Source organism: Stegostoma tigrinum, chromosome 15 (genome assembly GCF_030684315.1).
Source record: "Stegostoma tigrinum isolate sSteTig4 chromosome 15, sSteTig4.hap1, whole genome shotgun sequence".
NCBI classification, from domain to species: domain Eukaryota; kingdom Metazoa; phylum Chordata; class Chondrichthyes; order Orectolobiformes; family Stegostomatidae; genus Stegostoma; species Stegostoma tigrinum.
The window spans coordinates 35,552,845-35,562,085 of NC_081368.1; positions in this window are offsets into that span (position 1 = coordinate 35,552,845).

A 9,241-nucleotide genomic window follows, 5' to 3' on the forward strand; every position below is an offset into this window, starting at 1 on the left:
ATACTGTTCTGAATTCACTGAATTGCAACTGTTACTGAAGGTGATGTGAGGACCTTTATACTGTAATAGCACTTAACATAATATCAGCTAAATCCTTTTAATGTACATTTTCTTTCTAGAACCTATGCAGCAATGTGAGACCTCAGATCTGTGGAGTGCTGATGGATAAATGGTGGGAGTATGGTGCTTTGAGTGACAAAAGAGATTGATGGTATGCTATGTAGGAGATACCACATGAAGATGTTTTCATTAGCATTGAGAACCCAAATAAGATGATTATAATTCTCAGGAAACTGCTTGCAGGTCCTTGAGATCAAGTTCTGGGAGTTGACCTTCTTCACTTTCTCCAATTTCCTCCTACAGTCCCCCACATAGCCATGACATATACTGGATGTGGGAATATAGTGGTATCATCACACTCTGGTAATCCAGAGACCAAATACACTGGGAACATGAGTATAAATTGTACCACAACAAGTGGAGAAATTTGAATTCAAATAATGGCATTGGAATTAATCGGTAGACTAATGGTGAATAAGGGCAGTATCTTATTTTTTTGACTAAATTCCAGTTTTCTGTTACAAGACCTAGTAAGCTTTCTTGCCATAGCTTACCAAATGTGTCTCATTAACTGTCTATCCCCTCCACCTATTCCTATGGCAACCCTCACATCCAATTTCAACCTCATCTTAACAATATGCCATTCCTTGAACAACTCACCACTCAGCAAATGTCTGTCAAAAGACCAACATCCCTTGTGCCTGCGCCATCTTTAGAAGGCCGCTGTTCACCTGAATGAGTGTTGGCAGTTCAGAATTGCCCTGGTCTAGCAATGTAAGAGCATAGCAGCAACAAAGCCAAGCCGCAGAGATAGCTGACATGTTTGACTGTCCCTCATTTATAAAACGTAATTCTCTCACTCTGGTTGCTATTAACTCCCAAGCCACATAATTTACCAATCCTTAGCTGCTCCCATCTAAACAATCCCGCTAAGTCACTGCCGTTGTTTCCGTGTTGCATGGCTCTATGACATAAACACAGTGGCTACAAGAACACATCAGGGGCTAGGAATACTGCAGTGAGTAACTCACTTCCTGACTCCCCAGTGCTTGCCCATCATCTTTAGGGCACAGGTCCAGAGTGTAATGAAATACTCTCCATTTGCCTGGATGGGTGCAGCTCCAACCACAATCAAGAAGCTTAACACAGTCTGGGACAAAGCAGCCGACTTGACTGGCACCATACTCACAAACATCTGATCTTTCCACCAATAATGCTCAGTAACAGCACTGTACTATCTACAAGATGCAATGCAGAAATACAATAAAGGTCCTTAGACAATACTTCCAAATGCATGACAAATTTCCACCTAGAAGAACTGAAAAAACTGAGGATGCTGGAAATCAAACAAAAACAGAAATTATTGCAAAAACCTCAACAGTTTTGGCAGCATCTAGGCTCCAACCCAGGGAAAACATCCTCCTTGCATCTAGTCTGTTTAGCCCTGTTAGAGCTTTTAAATGTTTCCGTTAGATCCTCATCATCCTTCGAATCTCTAATGAGTACAGGCCTAGTCCAACCAATCTCTCCTCATAGGACAATCCAGGCATTACTGGCAAGACCCTACTGATCCTCTGGTGCACTCCCTCTATGGTATGATTATTCCCCCATTAAGTTGGGATACCAAATTGTACGTAAGATTTCAGGCGTGGTCCCATCAAGCCCGTGTATAACTATGGGAAGAATCACATCACCTGAGTTCTTCAATGTAGAGCTCTAGACTCAGTCCTCTTCATCTACTCACCCTCTTCAATGATCTTCCTTTTCATAATGTCAGAAATGAGGATTTTCACTGATGATCGCGCAATATTCAATATAATTTGAGACTCTTTAGATATGCAAACAGTCCATGTCCAAATGAACTAAGATCTAATGACCTAAGGATTTTAATTGAATTAGTATGCCATTTATGTGGTGTGAATGTTACTTGCCACTTATCAGCCTTAACCTAATGTGGCAAGTAACATTCACACCACATAAATGGCATTATAATTCTATTAAAATCCTTAGAAATAAATTAGGTCGCTTTTTTTTAATGAACATGTTACTTTGAATGGATGTTAGGGGTTTTGATTACTGCAGTAATGTTATTAACTGGTTGGAGTACTGGGGGTTTTGAAATGAGTTTTTTGCGCTTCATGGCTTTGTTGTGTTATGTCAGTATAGCTTTAAGAGACATGTTATCATATGACATGAGGGTATAAAAGGCTATGGACTCCATCTTAACTTAGTTCATATGAAGCATCACGTAAGGATAGAGGATATTACTCATTGTAACTGAATAGTTTAATGTTAGCCCAGGCAATTAAGTGCCTGTGAACATAACATTTTTCTATGTTAGTGATTTATAATAAATGCCTGCTGGATCTTTCAATACCATATTCTCCAGTCCGAGTTTCTTATGCCAGGAGGGAATCACATAAGCATTACCAGGTCAGGTAAAGATATCCTGCTGAAGGCAAAATACATATAAAGCTTGACATTTGTTTTTTTTTTCAAAATGAGTTAATGAACTAGACGGGACAGAAAGTGTGTGTGTTTGTGTTACAGAGGGAAATGGTCAAATTGCAACATCACACGACCTTCTGTCAGCCAGCAAACAAATTTTACAGAGAGCCAGCTTGCAAAACAACCAATGTTACAAGAGATTATGTAAATAATTGTGGCTCCTGTGAAGTCAATAAACCAGCTTTCACATTTTGTTCTGTTCATTTAGCAATAACCAAAGCCTTCCATGTGAAGGTAAAGTATCAGGATCAATCAAACTATCAATCCAACAATTTTTCCTTGTTGAATTTGAATGTAATGTTTTATCTAACACTTTTCTCCTAAAATACCAGCTTTCTGCATGAAAACACATTGAAAAATTTGAATGTGTTGACAGCTGCCTGCATCGTACAGCAACAATCTGCTTATAGTTGTTTTACAAATTCAAGGGTGAATCATTGTAGGGTGGGCAGTCAGGAAGTTCTTGCCCCTGCCAGGATTTATCAAAGTCAAATATTCAGGTGATGTATTTAAAGGCTACATGGATAGGTATCCACAGAATAAGGGAGATCCATTCCTGGGGATGGCAGTAGGAACCCGTTATTAGACATGGGCGGTTTGGGCCAAGGTCCCAACACAAGTTAATGCCATTGGCATTCACAAAAACATCCAGAGCTAGTGCAGGAAAAGGATGCACTACATGAGAGTAAGTGGCACCACTTTTACTTGTAAACTAACACTTAAAGTGGTATTACTCAGTCTAACTATGACACTGCACAGGCATGTCACACAGGCTTATCATTTGTAAGCCCCAGTATCAAGTGGATGATGTGCATTGAAGGGCTCACAGCCACCTCATGGCCTCGATGACCCAGCACTCCTTGGGATTTCTGCTTCCTATTTACCTACAGAGAAAGGTTCAGGATCTGGCATGGTTATGCATGTTTATAAAACAGTCATACTCTCATTTTTCTCGCACTCCATCCTTCCCTTTCCCATTTACAGCACAAGATGGCCCATTGCTGGAGTGAGAGTGCCCAAACTGGGGAGGGTTGCAAATATTTGACTCCTCACCACTTTCATAGGGCAGGCCATGGAGTTGGCAAGAACCATGACCATTCCTGTAGTGATAGGAGACAGGAATGTTACAAGAAACAGTGTGGAAGTTTGCATTCTAACCTACTAAGATATGTGGACAGTGTCACACATTGATCTACATAAGGGACTGTGGATCTCCAAAACTAATTATTCTGCACTAAACATGGCAGCGTCTACCAGAAGGAATAAAGCACAAGCTGCCACAACATCTTCCCCCACAGTACTATTATCATCCCTCAGGATGATTTTTTTGACACCTCCTAAGAAAGCACCAGCATAGTGTTCATGTGCACTGTCCAGCATAGAGACATTTACTTTGACAGGTCCACTATCTGGAGCAGATGTTGGGTCACAGCCTGATGCGCCTGTCACTGACATGAGCTCACCACTGGTGAAGGAAACCATGCCCAAGGTCTCTGATACTACAAGAGCTGCTGCAGATCAGACCTTACTCAGCCCTATGCAAGATGTTTTATTTCTGTATTTGGCCACAGTGACATGGTGAACCTGCAGAGACAGATAATGGAACATCAGGAAAGTGTATCAGCAGCCCTCACTAGACTGGGGTGAAAGATGGAGGAGTCCATTCAGTTCTGACTACTGTCATGATTCTAGTATGCAAGTGCTTGACTCCCTCCATGGGGGACTAGGCCCAAAGTACACATTGGTTTGCGTGTCTTCATTGCTCAGACCTTTGAATATAGGAGTTGGGACATCATGATGAAGTTGTGCAGAATGTTTTAAAGCCTGTTCTGGAGTACTGTGTGCAGTTTTGGCCACCTTATTATAGGAAGGGTGTTATTAAACTAGAGAGGGTTTGGAAAAGATTTACCAGGATGTTGCCTGAATGGAGGGTTGACAATAAAAAAAAGACTGGGATTTTTTCACTTGAGAGTAGGAGGTTGAGGTGTGACCTTACTGAGGTTTATAAAATCATGAGAGATAGATAAGGTGAATGACTTCTGAGGATGGAGGATTTCAAAGCTAGGGGATATGTTTTTAAGGTGAGAGGAGAAAAAATTAAAAAGGACAAAAGGAACAACTTTTTTCACACAGTGGTTCGTGTGTGTAATGAACTGCTAGAGAAAATGATGGTTGCAGGTACAGTCATAACATGTAAAAGACATTTGGATAAGTTCATGAACTGGAAGGATATGGACCAAGTGCAAGCAGGTTGGGCTCATTTAGAATGGGAACAGGGTCGGCGTGGACAGGTTGGACCAAAGTATCTGTTTCTGTGCTGTATGACTCTATAACTGTCTGGTTGTGAGATAGAAGATTAGACTTATGCTGTGTTGTTGTAGCCACAGCTGTAGAGCATCAATGGCTAGAGGTGGCAGGGAGGGCATGGTGAGTAGGCAGTGGAGGTGAGGGACCTTGGTTTCATGCCTAGCAGCTCCTCATCTCAGGCATTAAGGAGGTGAGGCAGGCACCCACAAGGAGAAGCCTGTCAGGAAACTCAGCAGCTTCAGCACAGAACATCCAGATGTGCCCAGCCTCTTCACCCTATTCTACCAGGGACCCTAGTACCTACAGGAGCTCAGCCCATGGACAGTACACTTGCATTTGTCTAGGGGACTGTTAGTAGGCCAGGACCCTCCAGTTCCCAAGCCCTTAGAAGATGCTAGCTAAAGTAATTATATTCAGAGAATTCTACAGGCTTACCACTCTCTGGGTGAAGAAATCTCTCCTTATCTCAGTCCTAAATGATGTACCCAATATCCTTAGACTGTGACCCCGGTTCAGGACTTCCTGATCAATAGGCTCATTCTTACTGTGTTTACTGTGTCTAGTTCTGTTAAAATTTTATGTTTCATTGTGATCTCCCCTCATTCTTCTAAACTCCTGTGAATATAATCTCAACCAATCCAGTTTCTCTTCATTTGTTGGTCTCGCTATTGCAGGAATCGGTCCTGGTAAACCTTGGTTGCACTGCCTCCATAGCCAGAACATGCCTCCTCAGATAAGAAAACCAAAACTGCACATGATACTATGGGTTAAAATTGTTACAGAGATAGTAGGAACTGCTGATGCTAGAGAATCTGAGATAACAAGGTGTAGAGCTGGATGAACCAAACAGCATCAGAGGAGCAGAAAAGCTGACATTTCGGGTCTAGACCCTTATTCAGAAATTTGATCTCATACTGAGGACAGAGAACTTAATGGTTAAAATTTATCTCAACAGTGAGAAACAGATTTTAGACTATTGCCCAAATAAATTCATCTTCCCACCACGCTCTTCATCGCCACCAGGTCTGGAATATACCCTGTGTGTGAATAAAATCCAATGGTCTGGAAAACCTAAGGTGGAGAGAGTATACAGGTCTCTTGGTGGGAAACTGACAAATCATCTAAAAAAACAGTGTGAGTAGTCATTGATAACAAAGTGTGGAGCTGGATGAACACAGCAGGCCAAGCAGTATCTTAGGAGCACAAAAGCTGACGTTTCGGGCCTAGACCCTTCATCAGAAAAAGCTGCGATAGGGTTAGGGTAAGGTGATTTCTCTGGGGTTCTGCAAATCTCTGGCTAAAGTTACACAAGGAAATTAGATGAATCCCTAAGGAGTTTCAGTGTGACTTTATCATATGGCATGGGACTTTTCAACTGAAAGTAAGTGAAAGTCAAAGCGATGAAATAGCTCAAAATGTTTCATCCAATTAAAATATTCTATGTAGAACTCTCTGTGTCCTGAAGTTCAACAATTGGTACAAAAACCACAAAGAGAACAAAGAATAATACAGTGCAGGAACAGATCCTTCGGTCCATCAAGCTTGTGCCAATTCCTAATCCCTATCTATAATAATCCCTATGAACTACTTATTGCAGTTTCTAACCCTTTGTTTGCTTCCCATTCACGTGTCTATCAAGTTATGCCTTAAACATTACTAACATGCCTACTTCCACCACCCCCATTGGCAATGCATTCCAGGCACTCACCACCATCCGTGTGAAAAATTTCCGCACGCTACTCCCCTAAACTTCTCCTCCCTCACCTTGAATCTGTGTCCTCTTATAGTTAAACTTTCCACCCTGGGAAGAAGCCTCTGACTATCTGCCCTATCATAATTTTGTATAATTCTATTAGGTCGCCCTCAGCCTCTGTCTTTTCAGTGAAAACAATCCAAGTTTATCTACCTCTTTTCAGAATGGATACCCTCCAGACCAGGCAATATCCTAATAAATCTTTTCTGCACCCTCTCCAAAGCATCCATGTCTTCTGTAATGTGGCAACCAGAACTACATGCAATATTCTAAATGTGACCTCACTAAAGTTTTAAAAAGCTGTAACATAACTTGCCAACTTTTATATTTGATGCCTCAGCCAATGAAAGCAAATATTCTGTGTGCTTTCTTGACCATTTTATCCACCTCTGTTGCCATTTTCAGGGATCTGGGGATACCCTGATCCCTCTGTATGTCAATACTCCTAAGGGTTCTACCATTTATGGTATAATTCATACCTGAAATTGATTTTCCAAAATTCATCACCTCACATTTGTCTGGATTAAATTCCATTTTCCATTTCTCTGCCCAAATCTGTAATCTATCTATATCCTGCTGCATCTTTTGACGCTGTCCTCCTCATTGTCTACAACTCTGCCAATTTTGATGTCATCCACAAACCTATTAATCAGACCACCTATATTTTCCTCATATATAAATGATCTTTGTAATATATATAAACATTACAAAATACAATGGCCCCAGCACTGTTTCCTGCAGAACACCATTGGTTACTGATCTCTATTCCAAAAAGCTCCCTTCCACCGTTACTTTCTACCTTCTATGACCAACCAAGTTCAGTATCCATCTAGCCAGCACACACCAGGTCCCATGAAACCCTTTACACTAGCCTGCTATGAGATACCTTATTAAATGTTTACTAAAGCCCACGTAGACAACATCCAATGTCCTTCCCACATCAATCATTCTTGTCACCTCCTCAACAAAACTCAAGTTGGTGAGACATAACCTTCCCCTCACAGACCCATGCTGCCTATAAATAACAAGTCCATTTGCTTCCAAATGTGAATAAATCCTGTGTCTCCAGATCTTCTCCAACAGCTTCCTTACCACTGACATCAGGCTCACCGGCCTGTAATTAGCTGCATTATCTCTGTTTCTGTTCTTAAACAAAGGGACAACATTGGCCATTCCCCAGTCCTCCAGAACCTTGCCTGAGGCCAAAGAGGATGCAAAGACATCTGTTAAGACCCCAGCTATTTCCTTCCTTGCCTCCCACAGTATCATGGGATAGATCCCATCTGGCCCTTTTGTTAGAGATGAAAGGTCTAGGCCTGAAACGTCAGCTTCCCTGCTCGTAAGATGCTGCTTGGCCTGCTGTGTTCATCCAGCTCCTCACTTTGTTATCCCTGGCCCTTTTGTTATCTGGATTAATCCACTATCTTTTCATAGAACATGAAATAGTACAGCACAGAAACAGGACCTTCGGCCTACAATATAGAGCTGAACATGCCACCAAATTACACTAATCCCTTCTGTCTGCCCATGGCCCATATCACTCCATTCCTTGCTTATTTATGTGCTTATCTAAAAGTCCCTTAAATGCCCCTTTTGTATCTGCCTCCATCACTACCCTGGGATTCCAGGCACCTGTCACTGTCTATGTAAAAACATGCCCTTCACATCTCCTTTGAACTTTCCCCTCTTACCTCTAATGTATGCCCTCTTGCATTAGGTATTTCAGCTCTGAGAGAAAAACCTGACTGTCAACTTTATCAATGTCTCTAATAATTTTATAAGCTTCTATCAGGTCTCCCTTCAGCCCCACTACTCCACGGTTCTAGTGGGTGTGGCCTAACCAAAGTTTTATAAAGTTACAACATGACTTCCTGACTCTTGTACTCAATCCCCCGACCAATAAAGGCAAGCATGCTATATGCCTTCTTTACCACCCTATCTTGTGTGGCTACTTCAAGGAGCTATGGACTAGTATCCCAAGACCCTGCTAATTATCAATGCTGTTAAGGGTCCTGCAATTAACTTTATACTTTCCCTTAATATTTGATCTCCCAAAGTGCAGCACTTCACACTTGCCCGGATTAAACGCCATCTGCCATTTCTCTGCCCATTATCTGCAACTGATCTATATCTTGCGGTATCGTTTGACAAGCGTTTACACTGTCCACAACTCCCCCAATTGTTATATCTTCTGCAAACCTACCAGCCAAGTCATTTATACAAATCATAAACTGCACAGTTCCTTGTTTAGATCCCTATGGACCCTCCCGCCAGAAAAACACCCTTCCACCACTACCCTCTGCCTCCTATGGGCAAGTCAATTCTGAATCCAAATGCCCATTTCACCATAAATCCTATGCATCTTAATCTTCGTGATGATGCTACCATGTTAAAACCTTACTAAAATCCATGTAAACAACATCCACTGCTCTACCCTCATCGATCAGACAAAAAAAAATCAATCACCAAAGCCATGCTGTCTGTCCCTAATTAGTCCATGATTTTAGGAGTATGATAGTCCATGATATAGGAGCAAAGAGGTCCTTCTGCAGCTGTACAGGGCCCTGGTGAGACCGCACCTGGAGTATTGTGTGCAGTTTTGGTCTCCAAATT